The sequence below is a fragment of the Papio anubis genome, chromosome 7 (assembly GCF_008728515.1).
Source record: "Papio anubis isolate 15944 chromosome 7, Panubis1.0, whole genome shotgun sequence".
Classification (NCBI taxonomy): Eukaryota; Metazoa; Chordata; class Mammalia; order Primates; family Cercopithecidae; genus Papio; species Papio anubis.
Genome location: NC_044982.1, coordinates 98,837,038 through 98,849,525, shown reverse-complemented (window position 1 = coordinate 98,849,525; position 12,488 = coordinate 98,837,038). Strand labels below are relative to the sequence as shown.

General features: G+C 47.4%; 1 long non-coding RNA gene across 1 annotated transcript; it reads right to left on the bottom strand.

Annotated features, from left to right (window-relative positions):
* Positions 1-3,071: 3,071 nt before the first annotated feature.
* On the bottom strand, positions 3,072-7,461 carry LOC110743718. Its single transcript, XR_002523193.1, has 2 exons — positions 7,373-7,461; positions 3,072-3,268 (listed from the first exon to the last, which is right to left on the bottom strand). It is a non-coding gene; the product is annotated as an uncharacterized LOC110743718 (long non-coding RNA).
* Between the last annotated feature and the right edge of the window lie 5,027 nt (positions 7,462-12,488).

Genomic DNA, 12,488 nt, shown 5'->3' with positions numbered 1-12,488 from the left:
AGGAGGCAGCTCCCTCTGCCCTGAGCAGAGGCTCTACTGAGGACAAGAGTTTGGCCCACTAGATCAGGGACTACTTCTCTGCCGTAGTGAGCAATGTACTTTATCCTGCAAATGTTTTAGCGCACCTCCTATGTGCCAGACGCTATGTGAGACACTGGTGACATGACAGTGAGCAATCTTAGACAGACATGTCCCATGCCATCGTGGAATGCCTTTTTTTTTTTTTTTTTGAGACAGAGTCTCACTCTGTCACCCAGGCTGTAGTGCAGTGGTGCGATCTCGGCTCACCGCAACCTCCACCTCCCTGGTTCAAGCAATTCTCCTGCCTCAGCCTCCCAAGTAGCTAGGTCTACAGGCACACGCTGCCACGCCCAGCTAATTTTTTGTGTCTTAGTAGAGACGGGGTTTCACCCTGTTGCCCAGGCTGGTCTTGAACTCCTAAGCTCAGGCAATCTGTCTGCCTCGGCCTCCCAAAGTGCTAGGATTACAGACGTGAGCCACCGTGCCCGGCCAGAATTCCCATTTTATGGAGGAGTAAACTGGGAGCACGAGCACAAATGTCAAAAAAGCCTTAAGTGCTATGAAGGAGACCTTAATGTAGGAAAGTCGGGGATGCTTTCCCAAGGAGCCTTTTGAACAGAGACTTAAATCTTTACTGCTTGAAGATAGTGCACAGCATCGCCCTCATAGTGCACAGCATCGCCCTCATAGTGCACAGCATCACCCTCATATTGAAATGTGTTAAAATGAAGAATCTTCAGCCCCACTCCAGACCTACAGTTTCTAAACGTGCTTTTTATTTTTATTTTTTTATTTTTTATTTTTATTTTTTTGAGACAGAATCTCACTCTTGGTGCCCAGGCTGGAGTGCAGTGGCACTATCTCAGCTCACTGCAACCTCTGCCTCCGGGGTTCAAGTGATTCTCCTACCTCAGTTTCCCGAGTAGCTGGGATTACAGGCGCTCGCCACCACACCTGGCTAATTTTTATATTTTAGTAGAGACGGGGTTTCACTGTGTTGGCCAGGCTGGTCTCAAACTCCCGACCTCAGGTGATCACCCACTTTGGCCTCTCATCAGAGGAGAGCAGTCTAGCTAAGAACCCTGGGGTGGGAAGGAGCTTGGAGCAGGATGTGAAAGTCAAGGAATATTTGTGAGTATTTGCAATTTTTTTTTTTTTCCGTAAGTGGGAGAGACTTGATGATGTTGAAAAGTCTTTAGGCCTTTGAATCTGGGAGGCGGAGGTTGCAGTGAGCTGAGATGGGGGTGCCACTGCACTCCAGCCTGGGTGACAGAGCGAGACTCCATCTAAAAAAAAAAAAAAAAAAAAGTCTTTAGAAGTAAACCAGTTGAGAGGGAAGGAGTGGGAGACAAACTACAGTGGAAGGGTAGATAGGAGGAGGGGCAGTTTCTGTAGGACCAGCTTCCCAACCCCCAACCTCTGCTACTGGTTAGAATCACCTACAGAATTAAAAAATTTACAAGTGTTTGACTGGGTGCAGTGGCTCATGCCCATAATTCCAGCACTTTAGGAGACTGAAGCAGGGGGATCACTTGAGGTCAGAAGTTCGACACCAGCCTAGCTAACGTGATGAAACCCCGTCTCTATAAAAAATACAAAAATTAGCTGGGCATGTTGGTGGGCACTGGTCATCTCAGCTATTCTGGAGGCTGAGGCATGAATATCACTTGAACCCAGGAGGCAGAAGCTGCAGTGAGCCGAGATTGCAGCACTGCATTCCAGCCTGGGCAATAGTGCCAGAATCCATCTCAAAAAATCAAATAAATAAATATTGATGTTGGTTGGGCGTGGTGGCTCATGCCTGTAATTCCATCACTTTGGGGGTCAAGGCGGGCAGATTACCTGAGGTCAGGAGATCGAGGCCAGCCTGGTCAACATGGTGAAACCCTGTCTCTACTAAAAATACAAAAATTAGCTGGGCATGGTGGCACACGCCTGTAGTCCCAGCTACTCGGGAGGCTGAGGCAGGAGAATCACTTGAACCCAGGAGGTAGAGGTTGCAGTGAGCCAAGATTGTGCCATTGCACTCCAGCCTGGGTGACGGAGTGAAACTCTGTCAAACAAACAAACAAACAAACAGACTGATGCCTGGATTCACCCCCAGATAATCTGATTGAAATGATGTGCAGAATTGACCAGCTCCTCCAAGCAATTCCAATGCACAGCCAGGGTAGAGAACCATTACTTTGGTGGGAAGATGGCTAGGAGGGGACAGGGCAGTGGGGGGCTTGCAGGGAGTAGCTTGGAAGTGGATGAAGCCTGTTAGGTACCAAGGAGGGCCCATTTACCTAGGTTCCCAATTCAGAAAGGGCTTCAGATTTAGACTTTGCGTATTACTGCAAAATGTATTTGCACCTATAGCCATTGTACTTGCATGTGTTAAAGAGCACTGTTTTGTTGTGTCTAAACACGTAAAATAACTGCATTTCTTGTAAACAGTAATGTAGAGAAAAAAGTCAATGAGTCAACGAGGCAGGCTCACGCCTGTAATCCCAGCACTTTGGGAGGCCAGTGTGGGTAGATCACCTGAGGTCGGGAGTTTGAGACCAGCTGTAGCCAACATGGTGAAACCGTCTCTACTATTAATACAAAAGTAGCTGGATGTGGTGGCACATGCCTGAAATCCTAGCTACTGGGGAGGCTGAGGCAGGAGAATCGCTTGAACCCGGGAGGTGGTAGTTGCAGTGAACCAAGATTGCACCATTGCACTCCAGTCTGGGCAATAAGAGCGAAACTCCCTCTCAAAAACAAAACAAAACAAAACAAACAAACAAAAAACAATGAAAAAAATCACAATGAGATATGACTATGTACCTATAAGATCAGCTAAAATAAAAAACAGTGATAACAGGAAATGCTGGCAAGAGTGTGGAGAAAATGGATCTCTCTCCACATTCCTGGTGGAAATGTAAATGGTACAGCCATTCTGCAAAACATCATGGCAATTTATAAGACTAAATATGCACTTACCATAAGACACAGCAACGGCATGCTTCGGACATATATCTCAGAGAAATGAAAACTCACATTTGTATAAAAACCTGTACACAAATGTTTAGAGTAGCTTTATTTGTAATAGCCCAAAACTGGAAACAACTCAAATAGCCTTCAATTCAATGGGTGGATGAACTTGAGCTGAATGTGGTGGCTTATGCCCGTAATCCCAGTACTTTGGGAGACTGAGGTGGGAGGACTGCTTAAGCCCAGGAGTTGAAGACCAGCGTAGGCAACATAGTGAGACTCCCATCTGTACAGAAAAAAAAAGTAACAGTTAAACTCTAGTACATGCATTCCATGGGATACTACTCAGTAATAAAAAGGAAAGAACTATTGATACACACAATGACTTGGATATATCTCAAAGGCATTGTGATTATCGAAAAAGGCCAATCTCTGCACTCTAGGCTGAATGACAGAGACATTGTCTTAAAAAAATTTTTTAAGAGAGAAAGGAAAAACCCAATCTCAAAAGATTATGCACTATATTTACATAACATTCTTGAAATAACAAAACTATACAGATGGAGAAGAGATTAATGGTTGTGAGGGAACAGTGACAGGAGTGTGACTATAAAGAGGTACCATGAAGGATTACCCCACAGGGATGGAACAGTTCTTGATGGTGGTGGTTGGTACACAAATGCATTCATGGATTCAAATTACGTAAAACTATACACACATATATACGTGCATGCACAAATAAGTGCATGCAAACACTGAACGATAAGGTCTGCAGTCTATTTACAGCATTGACCAATGTCAATTTCTCGATTTTGCTATTCTGCTACAGTTATATAAGTTCATCACTGGGGAAAGCTGGTTAAGTGTTCATGGGACACTATGTACTATTTTTGCAACTTCCTGTGAATCTATAATTGTTTCAAAATTAAAAAGTTAACAGGCCAGGAGTGGTGGCTCAGGCCTGTAATCCCAGCACATTGGGAAGCCAAGGCGGGCAGATCACAATGTCAGGAGATCAAGACCATCCTGGCCAACATGGTGAAACGCCGTCTCTACTAAAAATACAAGAAAAATTAGCCAGACAAGGTGGTGGGTCCCTGTAGTACCAGCTACTTGAGAGGCTGAGGCAGGAGAATCGTTTGAACCCAGGGGGCGGAGGTTGCAGTGAGCCAAGATCATGCCTCTGCACCCCAGTCTGACGACAGAGCCAGACTCCGTTTCAAAAAAAAAAAAAGTTAACAAAAACATGTATCTAATTCTAAAATTACACATTTTAAAGAACATGTAAGAACAATAACATGTATATTAAACACCTTAATGGTTTTCTATCGGGAGAGGGAGCGGGAGGAGGAATGACGATAAAAGGAAACAAACAGCTACATTAATCAAGGGTCCCTGTGCAGACAAATGATAATAATGTGCTGTGAACCGAAAAGGTATTAACTCAAATGTCTCTGCACCTGAGGTCCTGCAGAGAGGAAAGGGTATGTGTATTGGGGGTTGGGGGAGGAGATGGGAGAAGGGGGGATCAATAACATTAAAGACAGGGCTTTATTTCAACAACATTAAAGATTTTTCCCTTTATTCAACAGAAGACTGGAGGAAGTTGGAGGAGGAGAAGGATCAGGAAAAGGGAGGAGGGAGAAGGCGCCGGAGTAGGCAGTGGAAAGTACTCTTCTGGTCTGGGGACCAGTAGCCAAATCCCTGCGGAGCTCTGAGGCCCCACGGGGGAGTCCTAGTTTCCAGGTGCTCTTCTGAGCAGTGATGCGCCCAAGGTGCTCTGTGTGCTGGAAAATTGGAAGTGCTGATTTTAATTTTTATTAAATCTGTTTTTAATAATTTTAATATGTTTTTCTAGAGGGTGTTATGGAGAAAGAAGTGCTGATTTTTAACATAGCCTCTTGCAAGGCACAGCTTGCAGGGGCTGGGTGACCTTAGGCAAGACCTCTAATTTAGCTGTGCTTTCCATATCCTTAGCAAGGAGTGTCCCCATCCCAGCACTGTTTGAAAGGCAGAGCTAATAAGAGGATTGAGAGGATTTTAAAAGTCGTTTGCACAAGTTCACGGCCTTAGTTATAAACACAGTACATATTGCTACTAATTGGATGACTATAAGGAGGAAGGAAGAATATAAAGGGCAAAAGGAAATAATTCAGGAAGTGCATAAACATTTATTGACAAGGATGCTTATCTCAACATTACTTAAGATAATAAACAATTAGAAACAACTTAAATATCCACTTGATTAAAAATGTATGCTACATTCGTGTGATAGAATACATAAAAACGAAAGTATGCAAGAATTCTTTTATTTATTTGTTTGTTTGTTTGTTTGTTTGTTTTGAGACGGAGTCTCACTCTGTTGCCCAGGCTGGAGTGCAGTGGTGTGATCTCAGCTCACCGTAACCTCTGCTTCCCGGGTTCAAGCGATTCTCCTGCTTCAGTCTCCTGAGTAGCTGGGATTACAGGCGGGCACCACCATGCCCGGCTAATTTTTGTATTTTTAGTAGAGACGGGGCTTCACCCCATCTCTACTAAATACCCCATGTATTTTTAGTAGAGACGGAGTTGGTCCAAGTTGGTCTCGAACTCCTGACCTTGTGATCAACCCACCTCGGCCTCCTAAAGAGCTGAGATTACAGGCATGAGCAAGAATTTTTAATGTTATAGAAAAATGTGATATAGGCTGGGTGCTATGGCTCACATCTGTAATCCCAGCACTTTGGGAGGCCAAGGCAGGCAGATCACTTGAGGTCAGAAGTTCGAGACCAGCCTGGCCAACATGGTGAAACTCCATCCCTACTAAAAATACAAAAATTATCTGGGTGTGGTGGTCGGTACCTGTAATCCCACCTACTTGAGAGACTGAGGCAGGAGAATCGCTTGAATCTGGGAGGCAGAGGTTACAGTGAGCGGAAATCGCACCACTGCACTCTAGCCTGTGCAATAAGAGCAAGACTCTATCTCAAAAAAAAAAAAAGAAAGAAAAACGTAAAATAATGCTGTCTTAAGTAAAAGTTAGAAAAAAGTATGTACTGAATCATCTTTTTTCTAAAAGATGTAAGTGTATACTTATGCATAGGAAACAAACAGGAAGATATTCACCAAAATATTAACACCAGTACACCTAAGACTTGTGCAGTTTACTACATGCAAATTAATCTCAATTTTTAAAAAGTTTTTAAAAATATTAACGCTGCCGGCCGGATGTGGTGACTCACACCTGTAATCCCAGCACTTTGGGAGGCCGAGGCAGACGGATCACGAGGTCAGGAGTTCGAGACCAGCCTGGCCAATATTGTGAAACCCCGTCTCTATTAAAAATACAAAAATTAGCCGGGCGTGGTGGCAGACGCCTGTAATCCCAGCTACTTGGGAGGCTGAGGCAGGAGAATTGCTTGAACCCAAGAGGCAGAGGTTGCAGTGAGCTGAGATAGAGCCACTGCACTCCAGCCTGGGTGACAGAGCAAGACTCTCGGGAAAAAAAAAAAATGAACGGCTGATGCTGATGTGTAGGTAAAATGAAATTATGAGTGATATTATTTTTAATTGTGTTTTTCTGTTGTCTAACTTTCTTGTACTAAATATGTGTTTACTTTTATAGAGAGGTAACAAAAGTAATCACTTTTTTCTTTTTCTGGAGGAGCTAGTCAGCAATTCCCGGAGAGGAAAGGCTGCAGAAGGACAATGTACACTTAGGCCAGGCCCGCCCGGCCTTGGAACGGGCTGCCACTTGGCCTCTGGTTTCTGCAGTCCCTTGACCAGCCGGCGCAGGCCAGCTCAGCCACTTACAAGTCCAGAACTGGTTGTTTCAGTAACCGCCCTGAAAGCTGCTGTTGCTTTCCTGGAAGATAGGAGCACCAGGACGCAAGAGCTGGAGAGGGAGGAGCCAAGGTCACTTGATAAATGCGGGATATTTATAACCCTATCTTTCACCCCTCCTGCGGATCTCCGTTTCGATTTACTCTCTGAGCACGCCCGCCCACTGCATGGTAAGGGAGCAGTGAGCAGCATTTATCTCGGGTGGAGACGTGTGGTTTCACAGAGTGTGGCTCTGCCCTCCTCTCACTTGCCTCCTTCTGTAAACAATACTACCATTCTTGAGAGCCGACCATGTGCAGGTGTGTGCCTCCACCATTGCATTTCCCACCAAAACCTTGTGAGGTCTCTAGTGTTCTGATGCCCACTTTACAGATGAAAAACTCAAGGCTCAGAGAGGTTAAGGAACTCGTCCTAGGTAACACAGCCAGTTAGGTGAGAGTGGATCTAGGATTTCAACCTGGGCCAGCCCAGACTCCAGCTAGTGAGGCCGCCCCCTGTGGCCCAGGTCCAGCGAGGCCGAGTCTCCCAAGGTGAAGGACCGCACAGTCCCTTGGGCTCCACGGCTAACCTGGGCCGACAAGCGGTCGTGGCGAGGGGGACCCGACAGGCCAGGGTGGTCGTGGCATCGAGTCCAGCGTTGCTGCAAATGGCCGGGGGCCGGGGCTGGTGGCGGTGGTGGGGCGGGGGGCACGACCCGCATCAGGGAAGTCCCGGAGGCGCCCTGCGGACAATTCCCGTAAACACGGGCGGGGCGGGGCGGGGCTTGGCGGGGACCCAGCATTTCCTGGGACGCCGCGCCGGACCGATTCTGTGCGCCCGAGACTCTGGGTCCCCAGGGACGGCGCTGGGCTGGCCTGGCAAGGGGGACGAGTCAGTGGACACTGTGGGAAGAGCGGCCCCGCGGGGGGCGATGACCGTGCGCTGGCCGTGACTCACTCCAGGTAGGCGCGGGGGGTGCCCGGCGAGGTGGGAGCCGCGGCCCGGGAGGTGGCGGACCAGGCGGAAACCGCCGCGCAGCCGCCGCCCCCACCCCTGCACCCGCACCTCCCGCCCGGCCCCTCTCCCCAGAGGGCGCCACCTGCACGCTCTGATGGGCACTGGCGCCCGCCGCCGGGGGAGCCTGTTACCATGGCAGCGCAGGAGGCTGGGCCCATGTTCCCATGGCCACCGGGGGCCTTTGAGCAGCGTTCACATCGCGCCAGTGCACCACCCCTACTCCTAAATCCGGGACCTGGCCCTGGGGGGAAGTCATTTGGAATTCGGAAAAGGCCTGGGCCCGTACGGAATGGTAGTGGGTATGACCTCCGAGTTAGGCCCTTTGTCATGGCTTCTTTCTTGTCACTGAGCACCAAGGTGGTAGATACAAGGCTAGAAGAAGGAGGTTGGGGTTCTGGGCATGAAGCTGCTGTTGTGGCTACTCGGGAGTTACCCTGGTCTAGCAAAAAGGCGCAGGAGCCCTGGGTCACCTCGGGACGGTCATCAAACCTCTGCCCACATTTCCTCACCTGTAATATGAGTATGTTATTTGAGTTAAACAATTCTTCTAGGCCGGGCGCGGTGGCTCAAGCCTGTAATCCCAGCACTTTGGGAGGCCGAGACGGGCGGATCACGAGGTCAGGGGATCGAGACCATCCTGGTTAACACGGTGAAACCCCGTCTCAACAAAAAAAAAAAAAAACAATTCTTCTAAAGGTTGAAATGCCTTAAAATTTTGTGTGGGAAGCATACAAAGTTTTTAAAAGTTTTTTTCCCACAATGCCTTAGAACTGGAAAAGATTTAGCAATCACCTTGGCCCATCCCTCCTCATTTTCATAAGGAAAACTGAACCCAGAGAGATTAAATCGCTTCCCAAGATGACAATGAGTTAGTGGGAAGGTCAGGATTTGAACTCAGGTCATGGCCATTTCTTTTGGTGATTATACTTTTTTTTTTTTTGAGACATAGTCTTGCTCTATCCCCCAGGTTGGAGTGCAGTGGCGGGATCTTGGCTCACTGCAGCCTCCACCTCCCCGGCTCAAGTGATTCTCCTGCCTCAGCCTCCCAAGTAGCTGGAACTACAGGCATGCACCACCATGCCCAGCTAATTTTTGTATTTTTAAAAGAGACAGGGTTTCACCATGTTGGCTAAGCTGGTCTCCAAATCCTGAGCTCAGGTGATCCGCCCACTTTGGCCTCCCAAAGTGCCTGGTTTATAGGCTTGAGCCCACCACGCCTGGCCTTTTTGGAGATTATGCTTTCTGAAGCTCAGGAAAATCTGGGATATGTCTCCTTGCACCCGGGGCTCAAACTGTTGGTGACAGGCAATCTAAATATGGGGACATTGGCCGGGCATGGTGGCTCACACCTGTAATCCCAGCACTTTTGGAGGTCGAGGTGGGTGGATCACCTGAGCTCAGGAGTTTGAAACAAGCCAGGTCAACATGATAAAACCTCGTCTCTAGTAAAAATACAAAAATTAGCCGGGTGTGGTGGCGTGTGCCTGTAATTCCAGCTACTCAGGAGGCTGAGGCAGGAGAATGGCTTGAACCTGGGAGGTGGGGGTTGCAGTGAGCTGAGATTGTGCCACTGCACTCCGGTCTGGGTGACACAGCAAGACTCTGTTTTAATAAATAAATAAATAAAATAAGGCTGGGCGTGGTGGCTCATGCCTGTAATCCCAGCACTTTGGGAGGCCACGGCAGGTGGATCACCTGAGGTCAGGAGTTCGAGACCAGCCTGACCAACATGGAGAAACCCCATCCCTACTAAAAATACAAAATTAGCTGGGTGTGGTGACACATGCCTGTAATCGCAGCTACTTGGGAGGCTGAGGCAGGAGAATCGCTTGAACCTGGGAGGCGGAGGTTGCCGTGAGCCAGCTGAGATTGCGATTGCATTCCAGCCTGGGCAACAAGAGTAAAACTCCATCTCAAAAAACAAACAAAAAAAAAATTAAATTAAATTAAAATTAAAAATTAAATTAAATAAGGATTGGGGACATTGGCCACAGTTGAACTAAAGATGGGAAATGGAGACTTGTGCCTTGGGGAGAGCTGAGTCTCTCTTCCTGCTTCGTGGGTCTTGTGCCTTGAGGCTCCTGCTTTAATGTAGTATCTGACTACATTGGACAGGATGGTCCAATATAAGTCCCTAGGAGCCAAGCATTCAGCCACTCTCCAAAATACCATCTCTTCTGATGCCAGCAAAGCTGGTGAGCCTGGAGCTAAGCAAGAAAACTGTTTAGCTTCCCTAAAGCAGGGAAGTGGGACTCTAGTCCTGCCTCTATCAGTGTGGTGCTGTTTCCTTTGAAAGGGATAACAGAAAAGTGGGGGAAAAGATCCAGGAAGGAAAACTTGAATGGATCCTTTGGAAACGATTTGAGACAGTCAGCTAGAGCAGAAAACATTTGCTGGGTACCTGCTATTTCCATATTCTGTCCTGGGGCTGGAGATGAAAAACCTGAGTTAGGCAGGCCTTGTCCGTGCATTCAAGGAGCTTGTAGAAGAGAAGGGAAGAGAGGGATGTGATGTGTAAATGAGTAGTTCACTGCAGCATAATGAGGTCCTAATAGGAATATGAGCAGAGTGCAGAGGGAACTCACAGGAGCAACTGTGGAAATTAGTTGAAAACAGCAGGATTCTAGCCTGTGCAGCCTGGGAGCACTTCTAGAACTCTGCCAAATTGGCCCTGGCCACTACCTTTGTTGGAAACAAAGGTAAGGGAGTGAAAGTGTCTAAAGAAATGTGGGGGCCGGGTGCAGTGGACCACGCCTGCAATCCTAGCACTTTGGGAGGCCGAGGCAGGCAGATCACAAGGTCAGGAGATCGAGACCAGCCTGATCAACATGGTGAAATCTTGTCTCTACTAATTAGCCGGACATGGTGGTGCATGCCTGTAATCCCAGCTACTCAGGAGGCTGAGGCAAGAGAATCACTTGAACCTGGAAGGCGGAGGTTGCAGTGAGCTGAGATCATGCCATTGCACTCCAGCCTGGGCGACAGAATGAGACTCCATCTCAAAAAAAAAAAGAAAAAAAGAAACGTGGGCCAGGCATGGTGGCTCATACCTGTAATCCCAGCACTTTGGGAGGCCAAGGTGGGTGGATCACTTGAGTCCAGAAGTAGTTCAAGACCAGCCTGGGCAACATGGTGAAACTTGGTCTGTACAAAAAAATACAAAAATTAGCCGAGCATGGTGGCCCACGGCTGTAGTGTCAGCTATCCGGGGTGCTAAGGTAGAAGGTGAGCCAAGGGAGGTTGAGGCTGCAGTGAGCCATCATCCTGCTACTGCATTCCAGCTTGGGCAACAGAGTGAGACACTGTCTCAAAAATAACATAACATAACATAACATAACATAACATAAAATAGGCCAGCCGAGGTGGCTCATGCCTGTAATCCTAGCATTTTGGGAGGTCAAGGCGGGTGGATCACCTGAGGTCAGGGGTTCAAGACCAGCCTGGCCAACATGGTAAAACCCTGTCTCTACTAAAAACACAAAAATTAGCCAGGCGTGGTGGCATGTGCCCGTAATCCCAGCTACCCAGGAGGCTGAAGCAGGAGAATTGCTGGAACCCGGGAGGTGGAGGCTGCAGTGAGCTGAGATCGCATCACTGCACTCCAGCCTGGGCAACAGAACAAGACTCCGTCTCAAAATAAATAAATAAATAAATAAAATGTAGATCAGAATGGTTATTCTCTGAAAGAACAGTTTAAAGGATCCTGATAAACTAAGCTCTGTGAAGGCAGCAGCCTTGTCAGTTTCCTTAACCTTGAGCAATGCTTAGAAGGCAGCAAGTGCACAGGAAATATGTGTTGCATGAATGAAAGAAGGAAGGGAGGGGGAAGGAAGGTAAAGGAGGAAGTGAGCAAGGGAAGGAAGAAAAGGGAAGGAAGGGAGAGGAGAGGAATGAAGGAAGGAAGCAAAGGTAGGAAGGAGGGAGGGAAGGAAAGAAGGAAGGACAGACATTGGCTTATATTATCAGAAGAGGTGGATGGCTATAACTTGAGACAAAATGTGGTTGAAATTCTGACTATAGGTTGAATATCCATATGGGTTCTGGAGTCAGCAGATCTGGGTTGTGGTCCTAGTCCTGACTTATCACTTGTGTGACCTTAGTAAGTCCTGGAACCTCTCTGTGCCCCAGTTTCTCACTTCTGAAATGGGAATACAATAATAACTCATATCTCACCCTGTTGTGAGAATTAACTAACTGATTGAATGTAAAAGTTTGGCACAGTCCTCACTTATAGTAGGTGCTCAATTAATATTAATTAGCTATATAAATGACAATTTTGATGTAGGTGGAAAGAATTTGCCAAATATTTCATGTCAAGGTTATATAACTATTGCAAACTGAGGTATAATTTTTTTTTTTCTGACAAAGGCTAATTTTGAAAGTTCCCAGTGTCTGCAGACTAACACACCTTAGAGAAATGGTTCTTCACTTTTTTCGGGGGGGAGTGGGGGCTGGTAGCAAAGAGCTTTTGAAATTAAATGAAAGCTCTGATTCCCTCTCTCCTGAAATGGCATCTCATTCTTGGGGTTCAGAGCTCCCTGAAGCCCACCCTTGTGGTGAAGGGGCTCCCTGCTCTGCTGCACTGCTCACAGGCTGTAGTGCAAGAACTCAGGCAGCATTCATAGAAGAGGTGGCTGGGAGGAGCAAGCAGGGTCAGCTGTCTTTCAAGGGGTTTGTGGAAACCGAAA